The sequence below is a fragment of the Cherax quadricarinatus genome, chromosome 2, assembly GCF_038502225.1.
Source record: "Cherax quadricarinatus isolate ZL_2023a chromosome 2, ASM3850222v1, whole genome shotgun sequence".
Taxonomy (NCBI): Eukaryota; Metazoa; Arthropoda; class Malacostraca; order Decapoda; family Parastacidae; genus Cherax; species Cherax quadricarinatus.
The window spans coordinates 58,325,226-58,345,729 of record NC_091293.1 but is presented as its reverse complement, the minus strand read 5'-3'; the positions used below and the strand labels follow the sequence as shown (position 1 = coordinate 58,345,729).

The 20,504-nt window shown below is 42.2% G+C and overlaps 1 protein-coding gene across 3 annotated transcripts in view; it reads right to left on the bottom strand.

The window, feature by feature from the left end:
• The window catches only part of Smyd5 (SET and MYND domain containing, class 5), a 182,264-nt gene that overhangs the window by 8,363 nt on the left and 153,397 nt on the right, over positions 1–20,504 (bottom strand). Inside the window, exon 11 of one of the 3 annotated variants that reach the window (XR_008407784.2) lies at positions 1,429–1,835. The exons of 1 other annotated variant lie outside the window; for it this stretch is intronic. The gene's annotated coding sequence lies outside the window, so the exon portion shown is untranslated. Of the gene's footprint in view, positions 1–763; positions 1,836–20,504 lie in introns of those variants that run through there. One more of the 3 variants, XM_053783826.2, reaches the window with a different exon arrangement.

Below are 20,504 nucleotides of genomic sequence, written 5' to 3'. Positions count from 1 at the left end.
CGACCATGTTTTTGGTTTAAAACAGTGACTTTGCAGTGTATTTTCATATGCTATTTATGGTTGTATTCTAGTTTTCCTGGTCTCATTTTATAGAATGGAAGACATATTATGGAAATTGAGATGATTTTGATTGGTTTCACAATCAAAAGTATCTTGAAATTGAGCTCAAAGTAGCAGAAATGTTCGATTTTTGCCACGCGTCCAATACACGACAGCTGGTGAGTCTATTTTTTCACAAGTGCACTGATATTATTTATACCATTTCTACACCATTTCTACATGAATGCAGTAATCTACATAACATAAATCTTCTATTCTTTGTGAGAATAAAAATTCAAAGTGGAAAGCAAAAGAAATGAAGCAGAGGCCTGGGGACGTGAGTAATCAACAGAGGAAATGTTATTTTAGTGCCAGGAATGTCTGTCTTGTTTATTCTGGACCCTATTTGGAAATTGGCATCTTTTGAAATTTGTATGAAATTGGCAAAATTGTCAATTTCTGACCACTTTATTGGTTAGTTGAAATCGGTAAATGGGTGGTTTCTTGTACTCATTCAATAGACAAAATGGAGTTCTAGCAAAATAGGTATGATTTTTGTCGACTGGTACATTGGAATTGACCAATAATAGGGCTCAAATTGGGCAAAATCGCCAATGCGTAAACATTATCGAGACTGCTAACTTTGTGAGAGCATAATTCCCTAAGTTTTCCATCAAATTTCATACTTTTGGTGTCATTATGATCGGGAAAAGATTCTCTATCATTTCATAAGAAATTTTTTTTTTTTTTTTTTTTTTTCAAAAAATTTCCGACCCTGAGAACAAGTTTAGGAGAGGGCCTGCCAACCCTGAAAGGGTTAAAGCTTGGTTTCACTGTAGCCACTAGCCCTGTCCACTGTGTGTAGTATGTTCCGAAATTCTATCAAATGATGCTATGAAACCTTCTAAACTGGCTTGTCCTTTACATTCTAAGTATAGCAATCTTATAGATAAGCCACTGGATTTTTTTTGAAAGATTACACAACCAGATAAAAAGTCAGAAAATTCAAATGAAGATGACGACTAGTGACAAGTCACTGCTTCAAGCATCTAATTTAGTGGCTCTTGAGTTTCTAAAGCGAAAAAAACATTCACTATCGGTGAAGAGTTCATAAAGGCTTGCATCTTAGATGTTGCTCAGGAAATTTTGGGTTCTCGAGCTGCTTAAAAACTAGAGGCTATACCACTTTCAGACAACACCATTCATAGAGAATTGTTGGCACAGCCGAAGATATTGAAGAGCAAGTTGCAGAAGGTATAAAGAAATTGAGATGTTTTGTGATTCAACTTGATGAATCAACTGACATGAGTAACAATGCTATCCAACTTTGCCTTGTGAGGTATAGTGAAGATGAAGACTTAGGGGAAGAACTTCGTTGCCTTGACTTACCTGGATGGACTGCAAGTTTGATGAGTATTTTTAAGTGCAGGGCTTAGACTGGAGCAAATGTGTCAGTGTGTACGGACGGTGCTGCGAGCATGATGGGACAGCACTCAGGTGTAGTAAAAATAAAGGACGTTGCTCATCCAGAAATTTTGTCCACTAACTATATGATCCACTGGGAGCACTTAGGTTCAAAGAAGCTTTCTACTGAGCTAAACACTGTGATGAATGACACGGTGAAGATCATAAATGAAATCCATAGTTGAGCTATGAACTCCAGGCTGTTCACAAATCTGTGTGAGAGTATGGACTCGCCATACCATCATCATCATCTCCACGCAGAAGTCAGGTGGCTACTGAGAGGAAAGGTTCTTTCATGCCTTGCCGAACTGAGTGAAGAAGTAAAGCAGTTTCTGCAAGAGCAAAACTCTAACTTAGTAGAACATTTGTTGGATGAGGAATGGATAGCTAAGCTTGTATATATTTAGCCTCCTGAGCAAACTTAATATTTCTCTTCAAGGGTTTTGCACAAATATTTTTACACTGAGAAATAAAACTGATGCATTCAAAACAGAAGCTGGTGTTTTGGGATAACTGCATACAAGAGAAAGATACAGAAATATTTCCACTTTTGCAAGAATTTTTGGTTACTGCTGTCAATCAAAAAGTCATATTCAATATAATTACTCAAAATTTAACCCCTAAACGGTCCAAATGTATAGTACAGTGGACCCTCGACCAACGTTGGCATCGTCTAACGTTAAATCCGACTAGCGATACATTTTAACGCAAAAATTTTGCCTCGACAAGCGCTAAAAAACCCAACCAACGCTATTCGTTCCGTTCGAGACACGTCCACTTTGGCCTGAGCGCACCTCACTTGTCCCTTGGGTGCCAGTGTTTACAAGCCAGCCAGCCACCATGGTCCCATCCAAACATACAATCCGAACATTTCATATTATCACAGCGTTTGTAGTGATTGCACCTGCAAAATAAGTCACCATGGGCCCCAAGAAAGCTTCTAGTGCCAACCCTACAGCAAAAAGGGTGAGAATTACAATGGATATGAAGAAAGAGATCACTGCTAAGTATGAAAGTGGAGTGCGTGTCTCCGAGCTGGCCAGGTTGTACACAAAACCCCAATCAACCATCGCTACTATTGTGGCCAAGAAAACGGCAATCAAGGAAGCTGTTCTTGCCAAAGGTGCAACTATCTTTTCGAAACTGAGATCGCAAGTACTCGAAGATGTTGAGAGACTGTTATTGGTGTGGATAAATGAAAAACAGATAGCAGGAGATAGCATCTCTCAAGAGATCATATGTGAAAAGGCTAGGAAGTTGCATGATGATTTAATTAAAAAAATGCCAGCAACTAGTGGTGATGTGAGTGAATTTAAGGCCAGCAAAGGTTGGTTTGAGAGATTTAAGAATCGTAGTGGCATTCATTGTGTGATACGGCATGGTGAAGCTGCCAGTTTGGACCACAAAGCGGCTGAAAAATATGTGCAGGAATTCAAGGAGTACATAGACATGGCACAGCTACTGCAAGCCGTGTTGGCAACCTGCACACTGACAATGTTGTGAAACACTTTAGAAATGTCATAAAGGAATGGGAGGTACAGGCCTCTATGGACAGATATGTTGTGCGACAGAGGTCCAGTGACTCTCAAGCTGGTCCTAGTGGCATTAAAAGAAGAAGGGAAGTAACCCCGGAAAAGGACTTGCCACCTCAAGTCCTAATGGAAGGGGATTCCCCTTCTAAACACTAAGACCATCAACACTCCCCCTCCTCCCATCCCATCAATCATCACCAGATCTTCAATAAAGGAAAGTGTCATGTAACTGTGCATGTCTTCTTCAGTTTGTGTGTATTAAAATTAATATTTCATTTGGTAAAAACAATTTTTTTCATACTTTGGGGTGTCCTGCACGGATTAATTTGATTTCCATTATTTCTTATGGGGAAAATTAACTTGACTAACGATAATTTTGACTAACGATGAGCTCTCAGGAACGGATTAATAGCGTTAGTCGAGGGTGCACTGTATATACGTTCTTACTGCTAGTGCCCCAAACGTAAATATACGTTTCATTTTTCATTCCTTCATAATTGGCGCGATAGGCCTGAGTCGCCTAGACATGAGAGAATTGGTGTGCACACTCAGTGTGTGCCTTATGAAAAAAAATTGGGGATGCCTGGGTACTGCACAGTAGGTCCAGTTATATTCAGCTCCATCTTGGGTCAACATCATGGCACATCCTCGTGATTCACTCACGCCTCGTCGTATTAACACACTATTATTCGAGGAAAGTGTTATAGATCGTGAGTTTAGCGGATTTGACACCAATGGGGCCACTAATATTCAAGGAATTAGTGAAAATGTCGACGATAAGCCAGATGACCCTCAGTCTCTCGCCTTTGGGGTGGCCACACCAGACCCTGGGCCAAGCACCTCTCGGGTAGCCAGTGTGGCCACAGCAGACCCTAGGCCAAGCACTTCTGGGGTGGCCAGTGTGGCCACACAAGACCCTGGGCCAAGCACCTCTGGAGTGGCGAGTGTTACCCATAGGCAGGGTGTAGCAGGGAGTGTTGAAGGAAGGCAGGGTGTAGCAGGGAGTGTAGCATGGAGGGAGGGAGTGTAGCAGGCAGGCAGGGAATGTAGCATGGAAGGACGGAGTGTAGCAGGGAGGCAGGCAGGGAGTGTAGTAGGGAGGCAGGGTGTAGCAGGGAATGTAGGAGGAAGGCAGGGAATGTAGCAGGGAAACAGGGAGTGTGGAAGGGAGGCAAGGAGTGCAGTAGGCAGGCAGGGAGTGTAGCAGGGAAACAGGGAGTGTGGAAGGGAAGCAGGGAGTGTAGCAGGGAAACAGGTAGTGTGGAAGGGAGTCAGGAAGTGTAGCATGGAGGGAGGGAGGGAGTGTAGCTGGGAGGGAGGGACGGAGTGCAGCAAGCATGCAGGGAGTGTAGTAGGGAAGCAGGGTGTAGCTGGGAGTGTAGCAGGCATGCAGGGAATGTAGCATGAAGGAAGGGAGTGTAGCAGGGAGGCAGGGAGCATAGCAGGCAGGCAGGGAGTGTAGTAGGGAGGCAGTGAGTGTAGTAGGGAGGCAGGAGGAGGGCAGGGAGTGTAGCAGGCATGCAGGGGGTGCAGCAGGTAGGGAGGGAAGTAACCCCAGAGAGGGCTTTGATACCTGAAGTCTTATGGAGGGGGATTCCCCTTCCAAGCAATAATCAATCCTCTCACTCTCCTCCTCCCTGTCTTCCACAAGCCAACAAGAGTCTTCAGTAAAGGTATGTAATAGTGATTTATGTTCATTTATTTATTTTATTTAGTTCTCACTGTTTTATGTATGTAAAACTACAGTGGACCCTCAACCAACGATATTAATCCGTTCCAGAGAGTTTATCGTTAGAAAAATTTATCGTTAGCTGAATTAATTTCCCCCGTAAGAAATAATCGAAACCCAATTAATCCATTCGAGACACCCAAAAGTAAGAAAAAAAAAATTTCACATGAAATATACATTTTCCTACACAGAAAAAAGGATACATGCACAAAAAATACTGTACTAAATGAAGAATAAATGACACTTACCTTTATTGAAGATGTAGTGATGAGTGATGAGACACTGTTTTTCTTGAATAGCCAATACTGTAAATACCGAATTACAGAAAATATCTACCTGGATGAGGACTAACAAACTTACACTAAACATTGACAAAACCTACTTCATTCAGTTTGGTAACAGAGCTACAGATGTCCCTCTTAACATAATGATAAACGGATCACCTATCACAAAGCTAACAGAGGGAAAATTCTTAGGAATCCACCTTGATAATAGACTCAAATTTCATACACATATACAACAAATTTCTAAGAAAATTTCCAAGACTGTAGGCATACTATCGAAGGTACGGTACTATGTTCCACAGTCAGCCCTCCTGGCCCTATATCACTCTATTATTTACCCCTATCTCACCTATGGAATTTGTGCATGGGGCTCAACAACAATTAACCATCTCAGACCACTAATTACCCAACAAAAGGCTGCAGTTAGAATGATAACAAATTCTCACTACAGGCAGCACACTCCACCAATATTCAATACACTAAACCTACTCACCATACAAAACATCCATACTTATTACTGCACCTATTACATACATAGAACACTTAACTCTGATATTAACCCTCCCCTCAAACATCTCCTTGCCAACCTCAACAGAACACATGACCATAACACAAGGCACAGATCACTCTTTGATGTTCCTCGTGTCCATTTCACACTATGCAAAAACTCAATGCACATAAAAGGCCCTAAAATCTGGAATTCATTACCTGTAAATATAAAAGAAACACTACCTGTTTATAAATTCAAGTCTCTTCTCAAAGATCACTTACTCACCCAAAACCAAATAAATACTGAATAACTGAACCTTATAAATTGTATATCTTAAATGTTTCTCACAATTATATCATATAAATGTTAAACCTAAAACCCAATCTAACTTTATTATTTTTTAAATACACTACCTAACCGAATACTCCATACGACTGAATGTACAACAATGCATGCAACCATATGACCTGTCTTTGTAATACTCATTTGTGCTTTATAGTTATCTGTTTACAATAATGTATTATCACTGATTTCATCATTGCTTAGTTAATTTTAAGCCAGCCCGTAATGCTATGCATAGTATAAGTGGCTTTGGCATGCTGCTCTTATCTGTATTTTTTTGTACCTCTGTATGTATGCTCAAATTGTTAATAAATAAATAAATAAAAAATAAATACATGAGTAAAAAGGCTTCACTTTGCAATCCCCACTAGCATTACAACAAAACATGAGAGTTAGCCTGTTTTTCATAGGCTTGTGTCCTGGGAGTGCCTTTTCCTTCTGAGTAATGTAGGTCCTGTTTAACATTTTCTTCCAAAACAGGCCTGTTTTGTCACAATTGAACACTTGTTGGGGTTGGAATTTTTCAGCTTCGCCATGCCTTATAACACTGTGTATGCCACTATGATTCTTAAATCTCTCAAACCAACCTTTGCTGGCCTTAAATTCACTAATATGAGGACTAGTTCTTGGCATTTTTTTCCTGTTCATCTTGATGTTAGTCGACTGGTGTGGGTCGCATCCTGGGGACAAGATTAAGGACCCCAATGGAAATAAGTTACAGTCCTTGATAACGCACTGACTTTCTTGGGTTATCCCGGGTGGCTAACCCTCTGGGGTTAATTGTTTCTCTGTAACTGTTTCTCGTTAATCCACACCAACAACAGTTTCTCCACATCTTCAAGTAGTACAGCTGATGGTGGTGCAGCAGCAGCCGACGGTGGTGCAGCAGTAGCTGACCGTGGTACAGCAGCAGCTGATGGTGGTGCAGCAGCAGCTGACTGTGGTGCAGCAGCAGCTGATGGTAGTGCAGCAACAGCTGACAGTGGTGCAGCAGCAGCTGACCGTGGTACAGCAGCAGCCGACCATGGTACAGCAGCAGCTGACCGTGGTACAATAGTATTTCAATAGTATTTCTCACCCTTTTTACCACAGGGTTGGCACTAGAAGCTTTCTTTGGGCCCATGGTGGCTTATGTAGCAGTTACAAGCACTAAAAACAATAGAATAATACAAAATTTATCAAATGTATGCATGCAACCATCCGCCCTGGCTTGTAAACAATGGCACACTAGCTGAGCTGTGACGGACGCGTTTGGGACGAATGATGCTAGTCGAGTTTTTCATCATTGGTTGGGCCAAAATTTTTACGCTAGAACACTTCATTAGTAGATTTTATCGTTAGATGATGCCTTCGTTGGTTGAGGGTCCACTGTACAATTAATCTTTAAAAAATGTATTTTTTAATATTTTTGGGTGTCTGGAAGGGATTAATTGCATTTACATTAATTCTTATGGGAAATATTATTTCGGTTTTAGGCCGACCTTCTGGAATGGATTATGGCCGGTAACTGAGGATCCACTGTAATTCCTCTATCTTAATTTCACTGATCAGAATTAAACAGTAGCCTTACTGCATAAATGGAAAGAGTACCAAAGGCTCAAACCTCATCCACATATTGTAAGACAGGAGACCATCAATTAACCCTTTCACTGTTGGTGCCATAGTACTATGGCTTACAAGCCAGTGTTGGTGCCGTAGTACTGCACCAAAATTCTAGTGGCTTCAAATATAGCGGGAGAAAGCTGGTAGACCTACATATGAGAGAATGGGTCTGAGTGGTCAGTGTGCACAGTATAAAAAAAATCCTGCAGCACACAGTGCATAATGAGAAAATATAAAACTCCAACCGTATTTTTGGGTTAAAAAACTGACTTTGCGGTGTATTTTTGTATGGTATTTATGGCTATATTCTCATTTTCTTGGTCTCATTTGATAGAATGGAAGATATATTACAGAAATACAGATGATTTTGAATGATTTTCGGACAAAAAGAACCTTGAAATTGTGCTCAAAGTAACAGAAATGTTCGATTTTTGCCGATGTTCAAGAGTAGACAAATCACGCCACGTGTCCAATACATGTCAACTGGTGAGTCTAATGCTCTTTCACAAGTGCACTGATATTATTTATACCATTTTTACAATAATGCAGCAGTCTGTATAACAGCAAATCTATTTTTTGTGTTTACCTGGAGTTTACCTGGAGAGAGTTCCGGGCATCAACGCCCCCGCGGCCTGGTCTGTGACCAGGCCTCCTGGTGGATAAAAATTCAAAATGGAAAGCAAGCATAATATAAGAGGGGCCTGGAGATGTGATTAATGAACTGAGAAAATGTCATTTTAGTGCTAGCAATGTCTGCATTGTTTATTCTGGATCCTATTTTGAAACTGGCCTTACTTGAATTGTGTATGAAATTGGCCAAATTACCAATTTCTGATCACTTTATTGGGTAGTTGAAATCAGCAAATGAGCAATTTCTTTTACTCAATCGATAGAACAAATGGAGTTCTAGCAAAATAGCTATAAATTTGGTCGACTGGAACAATGGAATTGGCGAAAATAGAGCTCAAAGTGGGCAAAATCACCGATGCATAAATATCGCCAAGATCACTAACTTTGCGAGAGCGTAATTCCGTAAGTTTTCCATCAAATTCATACTTTTGGTGTCATTACCATCAGGAAAAGATTCTCTATCATTTCATAAGAAAAAATTTTTTTTTTTTGAAAATTTTTTTAACATGGAGAGCAAGTTTGTGAGCAGGGTTCTCAACAGTGAAAGGGTTAAGACATCAATTATGCTCTTGAAAATAGTGTCTAAAAAAAATCGTCTAAAACAAACTGAAGAATATATGGCAAAAAAGGGTTGTGTTCATTGTTCCCCCCCCCCCCTTCATGGCAGAACTTTTTTTTAGGTTTCCAAATTGTAAGGATAATTTTTTATGTAACTGCAGTTGGTTGTCGCGATTTATAATGTTTTATGCATTACTTAAGGCTCCGAATGTTACATAAATATTTCTTACCTTAAATTGTGGTTGCTGGTGTATGTTAATGGTTCTAAACAAAGTGGAGAAGGATGATATGGCCCAACTGGGCTGAGGTGAAAGGTTGTGGATTGTTTGCTGAGGTGGATGGTTGAAGCTCTGGCAATCAAGTCAATGGTTGTACTGGAGTAACAAGAATCTGGAATGTGTCTCTTATCTCTTTTACCCTGCAGTACTTTATACAACTGACAATAAGGCTCATCAGCTGCTCTAGGCCCTGTTTCATAGCAGTGCTTCTAAATTTGTTAAAGTACTCTTCAATGAAAATGTCTGCAACTTTATCAATAATAAGGAATTACTCATGCAACTGTTACAATTAGAGGTAAGACAGAGAGCAATCCTGCTCTCTGTCTTACCTCTAATTCTTTCAATAATAACCATACCATACACTTCACCTGGTATACTCAATAAAATTATTCCCCTATAATTTTTATAATCTCTTTTGTTCCCCTTCCCTTTAAATAAAGGAACTATACATGCTCTCTGCCAATCCCTAGGTACCTTCCCCTCTTTCATACATTTATTAACCCCTTGAATGTCACAACCCCAAATCCTGAGGTGCCTCCTGGTGTCACAAAAATTAAAAAAAAAAAAAAAAAATTCTTATGAAATGATAATCTTTTCCCGATGTAATGACACCAAAAGTACAAAATTTGATGGAAAACTTACAGAATTACACTCTCGCAAAGTTAGTAACCTCAGTGATTTTAACGAATCGGCGCTTTTCCCCACTTTGAGCCCTATTTTCGGTTAATTCCATTGTTCCAGTTGACCAAACTCATAACTATTTCTTCAGAACTCCATTTGTTCTATTGATTGAGTACAAGAAATCGCCCATTTACCGATTTCAACTGCCCAATAAAGTGGTCAGAAATTGGTAATTTAGCCAATTTCACGCAAATTAAAAATATGCCAATTTCAAAATAGGGTCCAGAATGAACAATACAGACATTCCTGGCTCTAAAATAACATTTTCTTTGTTCATCAGTCACATCTCCAGGCCCCTCTGATATTACTCTTGCTTTCTATTTTCAATTTTTATTCAAACAAAAAATAGAAGATTTACTGTTATGCAGACTACAGCAATGCTATAATAATTGTAAAAATAATGCCAACCCATTCATGACTGCATATTAGAATGGCTAGTTGGACATTTATTGGATAATGACATCATTTGTTTACTTTTCAACATTGGCAAAAATCAAACATTTCCCCTACTTTGAGTGCCATTTCAAGGTTCTTTTCATAAATACTGTACAAAAATAGGCCACAAAGTCGGTGTTTTAATTAAAAAAAACGGTCGGAGTTTTTTTTTCTCATTATGCACCGCATTCTGCAGGATTTTTTTGTATGGTCCACACTGACCACACATACCCATTCTCTCACATGTGGGCCTACCAGCTTTCTCCTGCTTGATTTGAAGCCGCTAGAATTGATGAGTATATATATGTCAAACACGGTGGCTCGTAAGACGTATATATATGACTGAAATGGAGTCTGGCAGCAGCGGCAAGCGGCAACAGGAACCTTGTCCTCTATTTTTACTTCTACCTGAGGTTCCCAGCAGCCCTGTGATGGCCTAATCAAGACCCACATAACACTAACATGTGTGGATTCCCAGAATGATATAAATCAACTGCAGAAATCACCCAAAAGTATGCAAATTACCAACTAATAGCACTCATACTACCACCTCCTGTCCCGCTACCACTGAAGTGATACCCCACAACATTCACCCATCACCCATCGCCTACTATTCATTCAAAGCCGCAGTCAATGGACAAGGGTCAGAGCAATAAAAGAAGATCCAGCAACCAGCTAAGGACCCCTAACATCAAAGGTGAGACCAGTAATATCACGAGGAAAACTTCTCGTACTGCCAGCCAGGACACGACTCTCATCACCCACGTGCATCACCACAACACACGACAGACAACAACAAACATGGCCGCTACCACAGTCCAAGATAACTCCTTCCTTGAATTTGATGTTAGGAAGATTACCGACCCAGAAATAGCTAAACTCCTTATGATTCAGAACCAAACAATCACCAAACTAACTCAGGAAATGCAGGAACTAAAAGCTTCCAATGCACAGTACCTCAGCAGGATCACTGCTCAAGAACATAAACTAGACACTGTGTCATGCCCCTATTGTTAACCTTTCTTCAATATTACACTGCGGTCATTTCCTTTAATAGCTAAATTGGAAATGAACGTCCTTGTATTATTAAGGCTTATTCTTATTAACAATTATTATTATTTATGTAACATGGCCATGATAAGTTAAACTGAAGGTATAGCAACATGCCTGATGCTGTGTGTACCGGTGCATGGTTAGCTGTGGTGCTCGATGGTTATACTCCCTCTTTCCCCCCCCCCTTTTGTTCAACTACTCTACTGAGTGTTGGTGAGTCATGTCACGTGACCCACCTGACCTGTATGCTCAAGGTTGAGGGACGAGGAGTGAAGAAGTAGCAGCCAACGAGAACACTCCTGTTCGTCTCTGGTAACTGGCCAAGGTTGATTATCCGGCCTGGACTTATTCTGTTGTATTCTGACTGCTTCCTAATGGGAAATAAGACCTTATTCCTAATGGGAAATAAGACCTTATTCCTAATGGGAAATAAGACCTTATGTCTAGGATCTCATCCAAATCATGTGTTATAAGAGCCTTATATATATACACCTACCATCCAACTTACGACCTACTCGACTTACGACCACTCAACTTACGACAGTGTTTTTTATGCCAAATTTCTGGGAAATAAACAACTATTTGTGTTGTACACAGCATTTATCCTAAACCTTACAGTATAAAATACAGTACTAACAACATAAAAAGTAAAGTAAAACATGAAATACCAAAATAAAACAATAAAATAAAGTCATTACAAAAATGTTTTCTTGATATTCCGTAGTAAAGTTAGACTTATGACCATTTCGACTTGCGACCGGTTTCTCGGAACCGAACTCAGTTGTAAGTCGGATGGTAGGTGTATTTCGAACAAACAAGCATTCTTAACTTTTATACGATAATTCGTATAGTATTATTATTGGCTTTATGTTGTATTATAAATACACTTCATTAAAATAAGATTTCCAGAGGATTACTATTATTACCCCTGTGATGTAGTTCAGCTGGGCTTGTGAGGTCTCTGGGGAGACCTAATTTAACCAATTATATGGTCACACCTTGCCTTGGCAAACGTCTGTAGCCACGCCCACGTCTGAGGTCTTTTGTTCTTGACGGCATCAGACCTAGGCGTCAGGTCGTACACGTGGTTGTGGAGGGTGCTTGGACCACCATAAAAGCCCGAGGAAGAGCATGATCAGGAGATTCGAGCGGAGCTGTTGCTGGGGTGCAGAGCTCCTGAGCAGAGATTCGAGCGGAGCTGCTGCTGGGGTGCAGAGCTCCTGAGCAGAGACTTCGAGCAGAGCTGCTGCTGGGGTGCAGGGCTCGGGAGAAGGCTGCTGAAGTCTCTGGAGGAGACTGTTGGAGGCATTGGGCAGAGTACTGGCTTGGCGCAGTACTCGTGCTGTGTAGGTCTTGGGACCTGTGGCTTAGTTCCTGTGATGAACTGCCCTCTGAACTATATTGTAAGCTACATTCATTTTGGTCAAGTTGATTGTATTCCCTGTCTCACTGCTTATATGTACCACCCCATTTGTCTAAACCACAATAATGTTCTCCTGTTCCCAAATATATTATTGTACAAGGACTTAATAATAAACTGTGTTTGAGTAGAATAGTAATATTCACTGTCCCCATTATTTATTCTTATTTCCATTTATTTATCTTTAGTTAAAGTAGTGAGAGGGTGAGTAGTGTGGAGTGGTGGGTAGAGTAATGAGAGGTGAAGTTGTAGTCACCAGTGACCTCACATTACCTACCTACCGCTCACCTCTCCTGTCATCTACCTACCTACCTCCGCACTCATCCCTCCTACTGCCTCGCCTGTCCCCTACCTACTAACTCCCTGTGATGTAGTTCAGCTGGGCTTGTGAGGTCTCTGGGGAGACCTAATTTAACCAATTATATGGTCACACCTTGCCTTGGCAAACGTCTGTAGCCACGCCCATGTCTGAGGTCTTTTGTTCTTGACGGCGTCAGACCTAGGCGTCAGGTCGTACACGTGGTTGTGGAGGGTGGTTGGACCACCATAAAAGCCTGAGGAAAAGCATGATCAGGAGATTCGTGCGGAGCTGCTGCTGGGGTGCAGAGCTCCTGAGCAGAGATTCGAGCGGAGCTGCTGCTGGGGTGCAGAGCTCCTGAGCAGAGATTCGAGTGGAGCTGCTGCTGGGGTGCAGAGCTCCTGAGCAGAGACTTCGAGCGGAGCTGCTACTGGGGAGCAGGGCTCGGGAGAAGGCTGCTGAAGTCTCTGGAGGAGACTGTTGGAGGCATTGGGCAGAGTACTGGCTTGGCACAGTACTCGTGCTGTGTAGGTCTTGGGACCTGTGGCTTAGTTCCTGTAGTGAACTGTCCTCTGTACTATATTGTAAGTTATATTCATTCTCGTCAAGTTGATTGTGCTCCCTGTCTCACTGCTTATACATACCATCCCATTTATCTAAACCACAATAATGTTCTCCTGTTCCCAAATATATTATTGTACAAGGACTTAATAATAAACTGTTTGAGTAGAATAGTAATATTCACTGTCCCCGTTATTTATTCTTATTTCCATTTATTTATCTTCAGTTAACCCTTTGACTGTCGAAGGGCCAAATCCTGAAGTTGTTTCTGGTGTCGCAAAATATTCGAAAAAAAAAAAAATTATTTTTTCTTATGAAAATGTTAAGATTATTTTTCTGATTGTTTTAGTCCCAAAAAAAAATTTTTCCCATCAGTACTTACCGAGATATAGAGTCCTGAAGTTTGCTGAAATTGATCTGCTGGCGGCAACAGCGGCGACTGCCGCTCACCCGGTAAACTTTTATTTACTTGTATTCGATGGTTTCTTGTTTTTTTCACTATTTTATTTTTTCACATAACTTTTGTGGCCTGTGAGACCAAATTATTGTGCAATGTTCAAATATACACTCGTTGAATGTAACACAATTATAGCAAAAACACTCGTATCATTATAATGTTGCTAAAACTTGTTTACACAAACAAACAATGTAAACAAATGTTTATTACGATTGCTTTATAATATATATACATATGTACAATCACTGGACACTTTATTAGAAGTGCTGCAGCTTGTGGAATTCTTTGAAACATGGGTATAAGCACAATGGTGTCTTACACTCCTCACACATAAAACGTGTGTCTCTGCGTTTTTGTTGGCGTTTTGTGGTATGTCCACAGACAAAACACCTCTTCTGAGCATTTTTCTTGGCAGTAGTAGCAGGCAGTGGTATGGGGTAGTGATCACCAGGCCTCAGACGAGAGGACATGTGTTGATAATTTCGTGGGTGCTGGTCTATTGCAGGTGTTGTTTCTTGGTACTTGAATATTATTTGTCTGATGACTGACAAACAAAATTCACCATATTTGGGTTTGTTCTTGGTCTTCAACTTATACATATTATAAGCATTCAGCATGGAAATGTCAAGAAGATGGAAAAACAGTTTTATGTACCACTTATAACTCTTGCGAACACAGTCAGCAAACCCAATCTGCATGTCACATTTGTCCACTAAGCGCATATTGAGGTTGTAATCCATCACAGCTGCAGGTTTTACAATAGGTTCTTTGGTCTCTCTATTCTGCTTGCCAGTCTCTACCATTTCGTGTCGGTGAACTGAGTCAGCAGTGTGACATCACGTTTGTCATGCCACCGAAATGCCATGATGTCATTGGCAGCAAACACCTGCACTTCACCTCTACGACTGCCAGCTTCGAACCTAGGCATATGTTTACGACTTCTACGCACTGTGCCACACACATCTGTCATGTTCACTCGCAAGAAATCACTGAGTATAGGGCTTGTGTACCAGTTGTCAGTATATAAAATATGCCCCTTACCAAGATATGGCTCCATCATTGTTCTAACCACATCACCAGAGATACCCAGTAACTTCCTGGTATCTTCCATTGTTTTACCGCCAGTGTACACAATTATATCCAAAACCAGACCAGTTTTGCAATCACACAGAACAAATAACTTTATACCAAAGCGTTTCCTCTTGCTTGGTATATACTGCTTGAATGAGAGTCTTCCTTTGAACAAAATCAAAGACTCGTCAATAACAAGCTTCCTGAAGGGATAAAAATACATACAGCACTTTTGTTTCAGGTACATAAACACACGTCTGATCTTATATAACCTGTCGCTTCTGTCAGGCCTGGTTTTGTCTGAAAAGTGTAACATACGTAACAGTAACACAAATCTATTCACTGGTATAGTGTCACTGAAAGCAGGGGTTGAAATCAGGCGGTCTGTCGCCCAGTATGTGCTGACACTATGCTTATACACATGTGGCATAAGCATTATTGTGGCAAAGAACAGATACATCTCTGCCACAGTTGTGTCCTTCCACTGGTGTAGGCGTGATCTTGGTGAAAGCATAGTGTTTGCCATGGTGTACTCATAGTATGTATTGCTTTCCCTGACAATAATGTCCATCAGGGGTTCATCGAAGAACAACTGAAAGCATTCCAGTTCAGTGGGATTGTTCCCAAGTGTACATGATGGCCGTATTCCACTTTGTCCTTCATCAAAGTCATGGGGATTGGGAACAAACTCGTCATCTTGATGCCAATCCCAGATGCGGTCAGCTGGTGCGTTCTGGATATTGTAATGTCGTTGTGGTTGTGCAGGTTGTGGTTGTGGTTGTGAGAGTGTGGGGTCGGCCGAAGCAGGTTGTAGTTGTGCAGAGTCAGCAGCGCGGGCACTAGCGTGGCCCGCTGCTGGTGTCACATGACTCATGGCACCGTCACTATCACCACCACTGCCTGCTGCCTCACTCACATCATTTATACCCATCGTAACAATATCGTCATCTTCACTATCAGGACGTGGTGTAGGGCCACGGGATGTGCTCCGAGATGTACTCCTTCCTCTTGGAAGAGCATATGGCACACTACCAGACCGCATGCGACGTCGTACATACTGCCGTTTCACTGGGGAATATTCACCCTCACTGTCACAACTAGAAGTGCTTTCAATAACCTTGAAATCACTATCACTATCACTTGCACTGCTCACATCTGAGTCTTGTACACGGGCAAATAGTTTCCTCTTTCGTCCTGGTACAGGTGAATATGAACGAGCCGGCCTAGCACCAGAGGTGGATGGTTGTGGGTCATCTGGGTTTTCATCACTAATTATGTTATCCTGGGTAATTTTCTCGGTCACACCCGCTTCAAAACCATGGAATTCACTTTCACTGACACTATCATCACTGTTTGAGCTATCACTTGGGAACAAAAGACCTCCAATCCGCCGAGGAGTGAGGAACTTCTTACCGCGAGGCATGGTGAAAATGGACTACCAAGATGGCGTTCCCACAATGCACCGCTGAGTCCCAGATTTTTTTCACAGGGTGCACACCGACCACTGAGACCCATTCTCTCTCGTGTAGGCCTACCAGCCCTCTCCCGCTCGATTTGAAGCCGCTAGAGTTTATGCGTATAGATACGTCAAACACGGTATCTCCCATGACGTACATATACGACCGCGACAGTCAAAGGGTTAAAGTAGAGAGGGTGAGTAGTGTGGAGTGGTGGGTAGAGTAATGAGAGGTGAAGTTGTAGTCACCAGTGACCTCACATTACCTACCTACCGCTCACCTCTCCTGTCATCTACCTACCTACCTCCGCTAATCATCTCTCCTACCACCTCGCCTGCCTCTCCCCTGCCTACATAATCTCTTACCCCCATATTCCCCTAATCATTACCCCCCTACATGACATGGTGTCTAAGCAGTAGTGGTTCTTATTATTTTTATAGTAGGAACCAGTCCCATTTGCCTTATTTTTGACTGCTCGGTTATACTTATGCTACCATTTGCTACCATTTGATTTTGTGTGTTATTATAATATTATAATCCTAGTGACCTTAACTGACTTTTTCTTGACAGTGGGTCTGAATAATTGTTTGGTTGTATTATTATATTTGGTGGAGTTGGTTGTTGGTTTGAGATAAATGGTGGAGAATATCAGTGTTTGGGTGAGACTTTTGGGGGAAGCAATTACTGGCCGAAATTGAATATTTACAGAGGAATGAGAAGTCACCCAGCCCACCTTGGAAGACTAGCCCACAACTGTCACTCACTGAAGAGATGCCTATGATTATTATCCACCTGATGTGCCAAGTCACCCAGCTGATGTGCCCCAGTAGATGTATTGTTGCCTTGGTCTGTCATCCATTGTAGTGGGTGTCTGTCTGCGTCACCCAGCCTCTGTGACCATCACCCGCGGACCGCCAGTTACCCGCAGTTGCCAGGGATGGGTGACCGCACCTGCTGTTGATGACCTGAAGTGACCTCACCTCACCTCGAGCAACTGACCATTGCCTGCTACTGCTGATGTCGGCTGCTGTGATGCTGTCTGCTATGCTGTGGCCGTGCTGTAATGCAGTCTGCTATGCTGTGGCCATGCTGTGATGCTGTCTGCTATGCTGGGACCGTGCCAGGATGCTGAGATGTTGGGACCGTGCTGTGATGCAGTAGCCGTGCTGTGATGCTGCGATGCCGCCTAGCTCAGGAGATGGCGGTGATGCTGCACTGGTGTGTGAGGGATCCTGGATGGTGTGCCAGGACAGGAGAATCTACTATGAAGGAGCTGCCATCATCGGAGATGTGGAAGGAAGTGAACCGCGGAGATGGACTCCAGCTGCTGGGACCAGCCTGTTTTCAAGGGCGGTACGGAGGTGTATCCTGCCTTGCTGGTCGACCTGTACGACTGATATGTGGGGATGTCCTGCCAGCCATGAGAGACAATTGAGAGTGTGTGATGTCCCCAGCCTACTTTGACTTGCCAGAAGTGTTAGTGTTACCTGTGTGAAATAAGGTGACCTTGAATATGGTCCAGTGATTATGGCCGCCTTGTTTTATGAGGCCAGTGAATCCTAGTAGTGGCATAGGATAATGGAGGGTCTTAGCTGCGATGCCTGCCCTGTCTCGATTTTCAGATGTTGTAGTGTGCATGTGAAGTGTGCCGAAAATGCGACCTTGGTGGTCGTGAAGTGGTCCAGTTGCAGTTACTTGAAAGAATGCAACCCGTTGGAGCAGTTTTCTATGCCAAAGAAGCCTAGAGAGGTTTGGCCCAATGGTTAACGTGCAAGGGTGACTAGCATTGGCTAGTGCATTTCTAGTAGAAGTACGGAAGGCACTGGAGCCCGATATTTAGGTTTAAGGAGAAATGACGGGTAAGGAGGCTTTGCACCAGAGAGCAACTATTATGCTGGCCAACTGCGAGGTGTACTGATTACGCTGCCTTGTGGGAGTTGAGGAGGTTGAGGGAAACATATGTAGTTGAATAATTTTGTATTATGTATAATTTTGTTTTTGTATTGTAATAGATTTAAGGGGTTAGGATTAAAATAGTCTAATAACTAGGACAAATTGTCCTAGTTCTCAGATATTTTAAATTGGGGGAGAAAGGGGGATGTGATGTAGTTCAGCTGGGCTTGTGAGGTCTCTGGGGAGACCTAATTTAACCAATTATATGGTCACACCTTGCCTTGGCAAACGTCTGTAGCCACGCCCACGTCTGAGGTCTTTTGTTCTTGACAGCGTCAGACCTAGGCATCAGGTCGTACACGTGGTTGTGGAGGGTGCTTGGACAACCATAAAAGCCCGAGGAAGAGCATGATCAGGAGATTCGAGCGGAGCTGCTGTGGGGTGCAGAGCTCCTGAGCAGAGCTGCTGCTGGGGTGCAGAGCTCCTGAGCAGAGATTCGAGTGGAGCTGCTGCTGGGGTGCAGAGCTCCTGAGCAGAGACTTCGAGCAGAGCTGCTGCTGGGGAGCAGGGCTCGGGAGAAGGCTGCTGAAGTCTCTGGAGGAGACTGTTGGAGGCATTGGGCAGAGTACTGGCTTGGCGCAGTACTCGTGCTGTGTAGGTCTTGGGACCTGTGGCTTAGTTCCTGTAGTGAACTGTCCTCTGTACTATATTGTAAGTTATATTCATTCTCGTCAAGTTGATTGTGTTCCCTGTCTCACTGCTTATACATACCATCCCATTTATCTAAACCACAATAATGTTCTCCTGTTCCCAAATATATTATTGTACAAGGACTTAATAATAAACTGTTTGAGTAGAATAGTAATATTGACTGTCCCTGTTATTTATTCTTATTTCCATTCATTTATGTTTAGTTAAAGTAGTGAGAGGGTGAGTAGTGTGGAGTGGTGGGTAGAGTAATGAGAGGTGAAGTTGTAGTCACCAGTGACCTCACATTACCTACCTACCACTCACCTCTCCTGTCATCTACCTACCTACCTCCGCACTCATCCCTCCTACTGCCTCGCCTGTCCCCTACCTACTAACTCCCTCCTCTTACCCCCATATCCCCCTAATCATTACCCCCCCTACATGACACCCCAACCTCTCCGACCAATGTTGTTATGCTCTAACCAGAAGGAAACTATCTGAGTGGTTACAACCCATGGAGTGTAACAAGTGGGGCCTGTGTCCGGGAGCATACATTGAAAGTGATTTAAAATGAATGCAGAAATGGCAGAGAGGTTTGAAGATATAACAAAGGAGAGATTACAGAAATTGAAACTTCAGTCTTGTTGGCAATTAGCACGAAGCCTGGGCATAAAATACGACCGACATTTTACTGCCCAAACAGTCAAATGTATGATACAGAATGTCCTTTTTCCAGATGAGCAGGATACAGAGAATGAGAACGGAGAAGTAGATATTCTTCCTCTTTTGAATTCTTTACTACAGACACCCGAGGTCGGAACTACGATGCTAACAACCCCTACAGGAGACGACTGACATCAAGTTTCAGATACTCGGAAAGACGATGCTGCTACAACAACTCCAATTCCCTCTCCACGGACTAAATGGGGAACAGAAGTCCATCAGGCTAAAGAAACAGTTCCAGGTAAACCCTTTACAGATGTTTTAGAAATGGAACAAGAGAAAGTCCTATTGGATGATGAACAGGTTCTATTTCAACAAATCTCTTTAGCTCTTCTGACTACTATTCAATCAAAGGAGAATTTCGAACGTCTGGAAAATATTTTATCGCTTCAAACCTCCTTTGTAGAAGCCCAGAGAAAACTAAAAGGGGAGAATTTTGAATGCGAATCTTTTCTTTATGAACAGGAGGTACTGAGAGAGGAAAGAGAATCGAGCAATATGCATACAATCCCTTCTTTCGACCTTAGTAAAGCAGCCTCTTCAATGCCTAAATTTACTGAAGATAATGTAGATTCATTTTTTGAGGCATTCGAAAATCAGGCAAAAGTGATGCAATGGCCTCCTAAGTATTGGGCTGCTTTAATACATTCATCGTTAATATGAAAAGCCCAAACCATAACTGCAGACTTACCTTTTGAACAATATTCTGATTATACTCAGGTAAAAGATTGTCTTTTGAAAGCTTATGACCCGTTACCTCTTAGTTACTTAAAGATGTTTAGAACTCTGAAGTACGCATGAAAAACAGAAAAGGCAC